General features: G+C 47.8%; 1 long non-coding RNA gene across 1 annotated transcript in view; it reads right to left on the reverse strand.

Moving 5' to 3' along the window:
• Positions 1 to 11,427: 11,427 nt before the first annotated feature.
• The window catches only part of LOC148151800 (uncharacterized), a 120,474-nt gene continuing 119,490 nt past the window's right edge, over positions 11,428 to 12,411 (reverse strand). The window contains exon 3 of the long non-coding RNA XR_015752047.1: positions 11,428 to 12,411. This exon is cut by the window's right edge and continues 69 nt beyond it. This is a non-coding gene — a long non-coding RNA (uncharacterized LOC148151800).

Consider the following 12,411-nt stretch of genomic DNA (forward strand, 5'->3'; position numbering starts at 1 on the left):
ACTCACTGTGTAACTGTACAGAGTCAATGTTTAATCACAGAGTTCGGGTCACTCACTGTGTCACCGTACAGAGTCAGGGTTTGGTCAGCAGTGTAAGGGTCACTCACTGTGTAACCGTACAGAGTCAGTGTTTATTCAGCAGGGTAAGGGTCACTCGCTGTGTAACTGTACAGAGTCAGTGTTTATTCAGCAGGGTAAGGGTCACTCGCTGTGTAACCGTACAGAGTCAGTGTTTATTCAGCAGGGTAAGGGTCACTCACTGTGTAACCGTACAGAGTCAGGGTTTATTCAGCAGGGTAAGGGTCACTCGCTGTGTAACCGTACAGAGTCAGTGTTTATTCAGCAGGGTAAGGGTCACTCGCTGTGTAACCCTACAGAGTCAGTGTTTATTCAGCAGGGTAAGGGTCACTCACTGTGTAACCGTACAGAGTCAGTGTTTATTCAGCAGGGTAAGGGTCACTCACTGTGTAACCGTACAGAGTCAGTGTTTATTCAGCAGGGTAAGGGTCACTCACTGTGTAACCGTACAGAGTCAGTGTTTATTCAGCAGGGTAAGGGTCACTCACTGTGTAACCGTACAGAGTCAGTGTTTATTCAGCAGGGTAAGGGTCACTCACTGTGTAACCGTACAGAGTCAGTGTTTATTCAGCAGGGTAAGGGTCACTCACTGTGTAAGCGTACAGAGTCAGTGTTTATTCAGCAGGGTAAGGGTCACTCGCTGTGTAACCGTACAGAGTCAGTGTTTATTCAGCAGGGTAAGGGTCACTCACTGTGTAACTGTACAGAGTCAGTGTTTATTCAGCAGGGTAAGGGTCACTCACTGTGTAACCGTACAGAGTCAGTGTTTATTCAGCAGGGCAAGGGTCACTCACTGTGTAACTGTACAGAGTCAGGGTTTATTCAGCAGGGTAAGGGTCACTCACTGTGTAACCGTACAGAGTCAGTGTTTATTCAGCAGGGTAAGGGTCACTCACTGTGTAACCGTACAGAGTCAGGGTTTATTCAGCAGGGTAAGGGTCACTCGCTGTGTAACCGTACAGAGTCACTGTTTATTTCAGCAGGGTAAGGGTCACTCACTGTGTAACCGTACAGAGTCAGTGTTTATTCAGCAGGGTAAGGGTCACTCGCTGTGTAACTGTACAGAGTCAGTCTTTATTCATCAGGGTAAGGGTCACTGTGTGACCGTACAGAGTCAGTGTTTATTCAGCAGGGTAAGGGTCTCTCACTGTGTAACCGTACAGAGTCAGTGTTTATTCAGCAGGGTAAGGGTCACTCACTGTGTAACTGTACAGAGTCAGGGTTTATTCAGCAGGGTAAGGGTCACTGTGTAACCGTACAGAGTCAGTGTTTATTCAGCAGGGCAAGGGTCACTCGCTGTGTAACCGTACAGAGTCAGGGTTTATTCAGCAGGGTAAGGGTCACTGTGTAACCGTACAGAGTCAGTGTTTATTCAGCAGGGCAAGGGTCACTCACTGCGTAACCCTACAGAGTCAGTGTTTATTCAGCAGGGTAAGGGTCACTCACTGTGTAACCGTACAGAGTCAGTGTTTATTCAGCAGGGTAAGGGTCACTCACTGTGTAACCGTACAGAGTCAGTGTTTATTCAGCAGGGTAAGGGTCCCTCACTGTGTAACCGTACAGAGTCAGTGTTTATTCAGCAGGGTAAGGGTCACTCACTGTGTAACCATACAGAGTCAGGGTTTATTCAGCAGGGTAAGGGTCACTCGCTGTGTAACCGTACAGAGTCAGTGTTTATTCAGCAGGGTAAGGGTCACTCGCTGTGTAACCGTACAGAGTCAGTGTTTATTCAGCAGGGTAAGGGTCACTCACTGTGTAACCGTACAGAGTCAGGGTTTATTCAGCAGGGTAAGGGTCACTCACTGTGTAACCGTACAGAGTCAGTGTTTATTCAGCAGGGTAAGGGTCACTCGCTGTGTAACCGTACAGAGTCAGTGTTTATTCAGCAGGGTAAGGGTCACTCGCTGTGTAACCGTACAGAGTCAGTGTTTATTCAGCAGGGTAAGGGTCACTCACTGTGTAACCGTACAGAGTCAGTGTTTCTTCAGCAGGGTAAGGGTCACTCACTGTGTAACCATACAGAGTCAGTGTTTATTTCATCAGGGTAAGGGTCACTCACTGTGTAACCGTACAGAGTCAGTGTTTATACAGCAGGGTAAGGGTCACTCACTGTGTAACCGTACAGAGTCAGTGTTTATACAGCAGGGTAAGGGTCACTCACTGTGTAACCGTACAGAGTCAGTGTTTATTCAGCAGGGTAAGGGTCACTCACTGTGTAACCGTACAGAGTCAGTGTTTATACAGCAGGGTAAGGGTCACTCACTGTGTAACTGTACAGAGTCAGTGTTTACTCAGCAGGGTAAGGGTCACTCGCTGTGTAACCGTACAGAGTCAGTGTTTATTCAGCAGGGTAAGGGTCACTCACTGTGTAACCGTACAGAGTCAGTGTTTATTCAGCAGGGTAAGGGTCACTCGCTGTGTAACCGTACAGAGTCAGTGTTTATTCAGCAGGGTAAGGGTCACTCGCTGTGTAACCGTACAGAGTCAGTGTTTATTCAGCAGGGTAAGGGTCACTCACTGTGTAACCGTACAGAGTCAGTGTTTCTTCAGCAGGGTAAGGGTCACTCACTGTGTAACCATACAGAGTCAGTGTTTATTTCATCAGGGTAAGGGTCACTCACTGTGTAACCGTACAGAGTCAGTGTTTATACAGCAGGGTAAGGGTCACTCACTGTGTAACCGTACAGAGTCAGTGTTTATACAGCAGGGTAAGGGTCACTCACTGTGTAACCGTACAGAGTCAGTGTTTATTCAGCAGGGTAAGGGTCACTCACTGTGTAACCGTACAGAGTCAGTGTTTATACAGCAGGGTAAGGGTCACTCACTGTGTAACTGTACAGAGTCAGTGTTTACTCAGCAGGGTAAGGGTCACTCGCTGTGTAACCGTACAGAGTCAGTGTTTATTCAGCAGGGTAAGGGTCACTCACTGTGTAACCGTACAGAGTCAGTGTTTATTTCAGCAGGGTAAGGGTCACTCTCTGTGTAACCGTACAGAGTCAGTGTTTATTCAGCAGGGTAAGGGTCACTCACTGTGTAACCGTACAGAGTCAGGGTTTATTCAGCAGGGTAAGGGTCACTCACTGTGTAACCGTACAGAGTCAGGGTTTGGTCAGCAGTGTAAGGGTCACTCACTGTGTAACCGTACAGAGTCAGTGTTTATTCAGCAGGGTAAGGGTCACTCGCTGTGTAACTGTACAGAGTCAGTGTTTATTCAGCAGGGTAAGGGTCACTCGCTGTGTAACCGTACAGAGTCAGTGTTTATTCAGCAGGGTAAGGGTCACTCACTGTGTAACCGTACAGAGTCAGGGTTTATTCAGCAGGGTAAGGGTCACTCACTGTGTAACCATACAGAGTCAGTGTTTATTCAGCAGGGTAAGGGTCACTCGCTGTGTAACCGTACAGAGTCAGTGTTTATTCAGCAGGGTAAGGGTCACTCACTGTGTAACCGTACAGAGTCAGTGTTTATTCAGCAGGGTAAGGGTCACTCGCTGTGTAACCGTACAGAGTCAGTGTTTATTCAGCAGGGTAAGGGTCACTCGCTGTGTAACCCTACAGAGTCAGTGTTTATTCAGCAGGGTAAGGGTCACTCACTGTGTAACCGTACAGAGTCAGTGTTTATTCAGCAGGGTAAGGGTCACTCACTGTGTAACCGTACAGAGTCAGTGTTTATTCAGCAGGGTAAGGGTCACTCACTGTGTAACCGTACAGAGTCAGTGTTTATTCAGCAGGGTAAGGGTCACTCACTGTGTAACCGTACAGAGTCAGTGTTTATTCAGCAGGGTAAGGGTCACCCACTGTGTAACCGTACAGAGTCAGTGTTTATTCAGCAGGGTAAGGGTCACTCACTGTGTAAGCGTACAGAGTCAGTGTTTATTCAGCAGGGTAAGGGTCACTCGCTGTGTAACCGTACAGAGTCAGTGTTTATTCAGCAGGGTAAGGGTCACTCACTGTGTAACTGTACAGAGTCAGTGTTTATTCAGCAGGGTAAGGGTCACTCACTGTGTAACCGTACAGAGTCAGTGTTTATTCAGCAGGGTAAGGGTCACTCGCTGTGTAACCGTACAGAGTCACTGTTTATTTCAGCAGGGTAAGGGTCACTCACTGTGTAACCGTACAGAGTCAGTCTTTATTCATCAGGGTAAGGGTCACTGTGTGACCGTACAGAGTCAGTGTTTATTCAGCAGGGTAAGGGTCTCTCACTGTGTAACCGTACAGAGTCAGTGTTTATTCAGCAGGGTAAGGGTCACTCACTGTGTAACTGTACAGAGTCAGGGTTTATTCAGCAGGGTAAGGGTCACTGTGTAACCGTACAGAGTCAGTGTTTATTCAGCAGGGCAAGGGTCACTCGCTGTGTAACCGTACAGAGTCAGGGTTTATTCAGCAGGGTAAGGGTCACTGTGTAACCGTACAGAGTCAGTGTTTATTCAGCAGGGCAAGGGTCACTCACTGCGTAACCCTACAGAGTCAGTGTTTATTCAGCAGGGTAAGGGTCACTCACTGTGTAACCGTACAGAGTCAGTGTTTATTCAGCAGGGTAAGGGTCACTCACTGTGTAACCGTACAGAGTCAGTGTTTATTCAGCAGGGTAAGGGTCCCTCACTGTGTAACCGTACAGAGTCAGTGTTTATTCAGCAGGGTAAGGGTCACTCACTGTGTAACCATACAGAGTCAGGGTTTATTCAGCAGGGTAAGGGTCACTCGCTGTGTAACCGTACAGAGTCAGTGTTTATTCAGCAGGGTAAGGGTCACTCACTGTGTAACCGTACAGAGTCAGTGTTTATTCAGCAGGGTAAGGGTCACTCGCTGTGTAACCGTACAGAGTCAGTGTTTATTCAGCAGGGTAAGGGTCACTCACTGTGTAACCGTACAGAGTCAGGGTTTATTCAGCAGGGTAAGGGTCACTCACTGTGTAACCGTACAGAGTCAGTGTTTATTCAGCAGGGTAAGGGTCACTCGCTGTGTAACCGTACAGAGTCAATGTTTATTCAGCAGGGTAAGGGTCACTCGCTGTGTAACCGTACAGAGTCAGTGTTTATTCAGCAGGGTAAGGGTCACTCACTGTGTAACCGTACAGAGTCAGTGTTTATTCAGCAGGGTAAGGGTCACTCGCTGTGTAACCGTACAGAGTCAGTGTTTATTCAGCAGGGTAAGGGTCACTCACTGTGTAACCGTACAGAGTCAGGGTTTATTCAGCAGGGTAAGGGTCACTCACTGTGTAACCGTACAGAGTCAGTGTTTCTTCAGCAGGGTAAGGGTCACTCACTGTGTAACCATACAGAGTCAGTGTTTATTTCATCAGGGTAAGGGTCACTCACTGTGTAACCGTACAGAGTCAGTGTTTATACAGCAGGGTAAGGGTCACTCACTGTGTAACCGTACAGAGTCAGTGTTTATACAGCAGGGTAAGGGTCACTCACTGTGTAACCGTACAGAGTCAGTGTTTATTCAGCAGGGTAAGGGTCACTCACTGTGTAACCGTACAGAGTCAGTGTTTATACAGCAGGGTAAGGGTCACTCACTGTGTAACTGTACAGAGTCAGTGTTTACTCAGCAGGGTAAGGGTCACTCGCTGTGTAACCGTACAGAGTCAGTGTTTATTCAGCAGGGTAAGGGTCACTCACTGTGTAACCGTACAGAGTCAGTGTTTATTCAGCAGGGTAAGGGTCACTCGCTGTGTAACCGTACAGAGTCAGTGTTTATTCAGCAGGGTAAGGGTCACTCGCTGTGTAACCGTACAGAGTCAGTGTTTATTCAGCAGGGTAAGGGTCACTCACTGTGTAACCGTACAGAGTCAGTGTTTCTTCAGCAGGGTAAGGGTCACTCACTGTGTAACCATACAGAGTCAGTGTTTATTTCATCAGGGTAAGGGTCACTCACTGTGTAACCGTACAGAGTCAGTGTTTATACAGCAGGGTAAGGGTCACTCACTGTGTAACCGTACAGAGTCAGTGTTTATACAGCAGGGTAAGGGTCACTCACTGTGTAACCGTACAGAGTCAGTGTTTATTCAGCAGGGTAAGGGTCACTCACTGTGTAACCGTACAGAGTCAGTGTTTATACAGCAGGGTAAGGGTCACTCACTGTGTAACTGTACAGAGTCAGTGTTTACTCAGCAGGGTAAGGGTCACTCGCTGTGTAACCGTACAGAGTCAGTGTTTATTCAGCAGGGTAAGGGTCACTCGCTGTGTAACCGTACAGAGTCAGTGTTTATTCAGCAGGGTAAGGGTCACTCTTATTTACGAACGAGAGGGACCGTATTGTAGAAGAGGAGAGTGTGAAATGGACTGGTAAGCTAGAAGAGATACCTGTTAGAAAGGAAGATGTGTTGGACATTTTGAACAACTTGAGGATAGACAAGTCCCCCGGGCCTGACGGGATATATCCTAGGATTATGTGGGAAGCAAGAGAGGAAATTGCAGTACCGTTGGCAATGATCTTCTCGTCTTCACTGGCAAAGGGGGTGGTACCAGGGGACTGGAGAGTAGCGAATGTTGTGCCCCTGTTCAAAAAAGGGAATAAGGATAACCCCGGGAATTACAGGCCTGTTAGTCTTACTTCTGTAGTAGGCAAAGTAATGGAAAGGGTACTGAGGGATAGGATTTATGAGTATCTGGAAAGACACTGCTTGATTAGGGACAGCCAGCACGGATTTGTGAAGGGTAGGTCTTGCCTTACAAGTCTGATTGAATTCTTCGAGGAGGTGACCAAGCATGTGGATGAGGGTAGAGCAGTGGATGTAGTGTACATGGATTTTAGTAAGGCATTTGATAAGGTTCCCCATGGTAGGCTTATGCGGAAAGTCAGGAGGCATGGGATAGAGGGAAATTTGGCCAATTGGATAGAAAACTGGCTAACCGGTCGAAGGCAGAGAGTGGTGGTAGATGGTAAATACTCAGCCTGGAGCCCAGTTACAAGTGGAGTTCCGCAGGGATCAGTTCTGGGTCCTCTGCTGTTTGTAATTTTTATTAATGACTTAGATGAGGGAGTCGAAGGGTGGGTCAGTAAATTTGCAGATGATACGAAGATAGGTGGAGTTGTGGACAGTGAGGAGGGCTGTTGTCGGCTGCAGAGGGACTTAGATATGATGCAGAGCTGGGCTGAGGAGTGGCAGATGGAGTTCAACCCTGCCAAGTGTGAGGTTGTCCATTTTGGAAGAACAAATAAGAATGCGGAATACAGGGTTAATGGTAGGGTTCTTAGTCAGGTGGAGGAACAGAGGGATCTTGGGGTCTATGTTCATAGATCTTTGAAGGTTGCCACTCAGGTGGATAGAGTTTGTAAGAAGGCCTATGGAGTATTATCGTTCATTAGCAGAGGGATTGAATTCAAGAGTCGTGAAGTGATGTTGCAGCTGTACAGGACTTTGGTTAGGCCACATTTGGAATACTGTGTGCAGTTCTGGTCGCCTCACTATAGGAAAGATGTGGAAGCTTTGGAGAGGGTGCAGAGAAGATTTACCAGGATGTTGCCTGGAATGGAGAGGAAGTCGTACGAGGATAGGTTGAGAGTTCTCGGCCTTTTCTCGTTGGAACGGCGAAGGATGAGGGGTGACTTGATAGAGGTTTATAAGATGATCAGAGGAATAGATAGAGTAGACAGTCAGAAACTTTTTCCCCAGGTACAGCAGAGTGTTACAAGGGGACATAAATTTAAGGTGAAGGGTGGAAGGTATAGGGGAGATGTCAGGGGTGGGTTCTTTACCCAGAGAGTGGTGGGGGCATGGAATGCGCTGCCCGTGGGAGTGGTGGAGTCGGAATCATTGGCGACCTTTAAGCGGCATTTGGATAGGTACATGGATGGGTACTTAATCTAGGTTAGAAGTTCGGCACAACATCGTGGGCCGAAGGGCCTGTTCTGTGCTGTATTGTTCTATGTTCTATGTTCTATGTTCTATGTTCTATGTTCTATGTAAGGGTCACTCTCTGTGTAACCGTACAGAGTCAGTGTTTATTCAGCAGGGTAAGGGTCACTCTCTGTGTAACCGTACAGAGTCAGTGTTTATTCAGCAGGGTAAGGGTCACTCGCTGTGTAACCGTACAGAGTCAGTGCCTATTCAGCAGGGTAAGGGTCACTCTCTGTGTAACCGTACAGAGTCAGTGTTTATTCAGCAGGGTAAGGGTCACTCTCTGTGTAACCGTACAGAGTCAGTGTTTATTCAGCAGGGTAAGGGTCACTCTCTGTGTAACCGTACAGAGTCAGTGTTTATTCAGCAGGGTAAGGGTCACTCACTGTGTAACCGTACACAGTCAGTGCCTATTCAGCAGGGTAAGGGTCACTCTCTGTGTAACCGTACAGAGTCAGTGTTTATTCAGCAGGGTAAGGGTCACTCTCTGTGTAACCGTACAGAGTCAGTGTTTATTCAGCAGGGTAAGGGTCACTCACTGTGTAACCGTACAGAGTCAGTGATTATTCAGCAGGGTAAGGGTCACTCACTGTGTAACCGTACAGAGTCAGTGTTTATTCAGCAGGGTAAGGTCACTCACTGTGTAACCGTACAGAGTCAGTGTTTATTCAGCAGGGTAAGGGTCACTCACTGTGTAACCGTACAGAGTCAGTGTTTATTCAGCAGGGTAAGGGTCACTCGCTGTGTAACCGTACAGTGTCAGTGTTTATTCAGCAGGGTAAGGGTCACTCTCTGTGTAACCGTACAGAGTCAGTGTTTATTCAGCAGGGTAAGGGTCACTCACTGTGTAACCGTACAGAGTCAGTGTTTATTCAGCAGGGTAAGGGTCACTCACTGTGTAACTGTACAGGGTCAGTGTTTATTCAGCAGGGTAAGGGTCACTCTCTGTGTAACCGTACAGAGTCAGTGTTTATTCAGCAGGGTAAGGGTCACTCACTGTGTAACCGTACAGAGTCAGTGTTTATTCAGCAGGGTAAGGGTCACTCACTGTGTAACCGTACAGAGTCAGTGTTTATTCAGCAGGGTAAGGGTCACTCACTGTGTAACCGTACAGAGTCAGTGTTTATTCAGCAGGGTAAGGGTCACTCACTGTGTAACCGTACAGAGTCAGTGTTTCTTCAGCAGGGTAAGGGTCACTCACTGTGTAACCATACAGAGTCAGTCTTTATTCATCAGGGTAAGGGTCACTGTGTAACCGTACAGAGTCAGTGTTTATTCAGCAGGGTAAGGGTCTCTCACTGTGTAACCGTACAGAGTCAGGGTTTATTCAGCAGGGTAAGGGTCACTCGCTGTGTAACCGTACAGAGTCAGGGTTTATTCAGCAGGGTAAGGGTCACTGTGTAACCGTACAGAGTCAGTGTTTATTCAGCAGGGTAAGGGTCACTCACTGTGTAACCGTACAGAGTCAGTGTTTTTTCAGCAGGGTAAGGGTCACTCACTGTGTAACCGTACAGAGTCAGTGTTTATTCAGCAGGGTAAGGGTCACTCACTGTGTAACCGTACAGAGTCAGGGTTTATTCAGCAGGGTAAGGGTCACTCACTGTGTAACCGTACAGAGTCAGTGTTTTTTCAGCAGGGTAAGGGTCACTCACTGTGTAACCGTACAGAGTCAGTGTGTATTCAGCAGGGTAAGGGTCACTCACTGTGTAACCGTACAGAGTCAGGGTTTATTCAGCAGGGTAAGGGTCACTCACTGTGTAACTGTACAGAGTCAGTGTTTATACAGCAGGGTAAGGGTCACTCACTGTGTAACTGTACAGAGTCAGTGTTTATTCAGCAGGGTAAGGGTCACTCACTGTGTAATCGTACAGAGTCAGTGTTTATTCAGCAGGGTAAGGGTCACTCACTGTGTAATCGTACAGAGTCAGGGTTTATTCAGCAGGGTAAGGGTCACTCACTGTGTAACCGTACAGAGTCAGGGTTTATTCAGCAGGGTAAGGGTCACTCACTGTGTAATCGTACACAGTCAGTGTTTATTCAGCAGGGTAAGGGTCACTCGCTGTGTAACCGTACAGAGTCAGGGTTTATTCAGCAGGGTAAGGGTCACTCACTGTGTAATCGTACACAGTCAGTGTTTATTCAGCAGGGTAAGGGTCACTCGCTGTGTAACCGTACAGAGTCAGTGTTTATTCAGCAGGGCAAGGGTCACTCACTGCGTAACCCTACAGAGTCAGTGTTTATTCAGCAGGGTAAGGGTCACTCACTGTGTAACCGTACAGAGTCAGTGTGTATTCAGCAGGGTAAGGGTCACCCACTGTGTAACCGTACAGAGTCAGGGTTTATTCAGCAGGGTAAGGGTCACTCACTGTGTAATCGTACACAGTCAGTGTTTATTCAGCAGGGTAAGGGTCACTCGCTGTGTAACCGTACAGAGTCAGTGTTTATTCAGCAGGGCAAGGGTCACTCACTGCGTAACCCTACAGAGTCAGTGTTTATTCAGCAGGGTAAGGGTCACTCGCTGTGTAATCGTACAGAGTCAGTGTTTATTCAGCAGGGTAAGGGTCACTCGCTGTGTAATCGTACAGAGTCAGTGTTTATTCAGCAGGGTAAGGGTCACTCACTGTGTAACCGTACAGAGTCAGTGTTTATTCAGCAGGGTAAGGGTCACTCACTGTGTAACCGTACAGAGTCAGTGTTTATTCAGCAGGGTAAGGGTCACTCACTGTGTAACCGTACAGAGTCAGTGTTTATTCAGCAGGGTAAGGGTCACTCACTGTGTAACCGTACAGAGTCAGTGTTTATTTCAGCAGGGGAAGGGTCACTCACTGTGTAACCGTACAGAGTCAGTGTTTATTCAGCAGGGTAAGGGTCACTCACTGTGTAATCGTACAGAGTCAGTGTTTATTCAGCAGGGTAAGGGTCACTCACTGTGTAACCGTACAGAGTCAGTGTTTATTCAGCAGGGTAAGGGTCACTCTCTGTGTAACCGTACAGAGTCAGTGTTTATTCAGCAGGGTAAGGGTCACTCACTGTGTAACTGTACAGGGTCAGTGTTTATTCAGCAGGGTAAGGGTCACTCACTGTGTAACCGTACAGAGTCAGTGTTTATTCAGCAGGGTAAGGGTCACTCACTGTGTAACTGTACAGGGTCAGTGTTTATTCAGCAGGGTAAGGGTCACTCTCTGTGTAACCGTACAGAGTCAGTGTTTATTCAGCAGGGTAAGGGTCACTCTCTGTGTAACCGTACAGAGTCAGTGTTTATTCAGCAGGGTTCGGGTCACTCACTGTGTAACTGTACAGGGTCAGTGTTTATTCAGCAGGGTAAGGGTCACTCACTGTGTAACCGTACAGAGTCAGTGTTTATTCAGCAGGGTAAGGGTCACTCTCTGTGTAACCGTACAGAGTCAGTGTTTATTCAGCAGGGTAAGGGTCACTCTCTGTGTAACCGTACAGAGTCAGTGTTTATTCAGCAGGGTTCGGGTCACTCACTGTGTAACTGTACAGGGTCAGTGTTTATTCAGCAGGGTAAGGGTCACTCACTGTGTAACTGTAAAGTGTTTGAGAGAATAAATCTTTTTCTCCACTTTCAAAATGACCGTAGTGCGCCCATCAAACCCTCTCAGGACAGGGACAGCACATGATTAGTTACAGAGTAAAGCTCTCTCTACACTGTCACCCGTCAAACCCTCCCAGGACAGAGACAGTGTGGGGTTAGATACAGAGTAAAGCTCCCTCTACACTGTTCCCCCACCAAAGACTCACAGGGCATGGACAGCACGGGGTTAGATACAGAGTAAAGCTCCCTCTACACTGCTCCCCCATCAAACACTCACAGGGCATGGACAGCATGGGGTTAGATACAGAGTAAAGCTTCCTCTACACCATCCCCCATCAAACACCCCCAGGACAGGGACAGCACGCAGTTCGATACAGAGTAAAACTCCCTCTACACTGTCCCCATCAAACACTACCAGGTCAGGGACAGCACGGTGTTAGATACAGAGTAAAACTCCCTCTACACTGTCCCCCATCAAACACCCCCCAGCACAGGGACAGCACGGGGTTAGATACAGAGTAAAGCTCCCTCTACACTGTCCCCCATCAAACACCCCCCAGCACAGGGACAGCAGGGGGTTAGATACAGAGTAAAGCTCCCTCTACACTGTCCCACGTCAAACATCCCCAGGACAGGGACAGCGTGGGGTTAGATACAGAGTAAGATTCTCTCTACACTGTCCCCCATCAAACCGTCCCAGGGCAGGGACAGCACGGGGCTAGATTCAGAGTAAAGCTCCCTCTACACTGTCCCCCATCAAACATCCCCAGGACAGGGACAGCACGGGGTTCAGTTGGCTCTCATTTTGTCCTCCTGCATGTTTCTGTTGCTGTGTATCAAATGAAGAGTATTCCTGATGCTATTTTCTTTGTTACGTTGTGTGAAACGTCTTTCTCCATTTGGGTGTTGCTCGTGACAGGCCTCTGTCTGTCCC

The sequence above is a fragment of the Chiloscyllium plagiosum genome, unplaced genomic scaffold (assembly GCF_037043375.1).
Source record: "Chiloscyllium plagiosum isolate Xiang-an unplaced genomic scaffold, Cpla_swu_hap1 HiC_scaffold_3, whole genome shotgun sequence".
NCBI lineage: Eukaryota > Metazoa > Chordata > Chondrichthyes > Orectolobiformes > Hemiscylliidae > Chiloscyllium > Chiloscyllium plagiosum.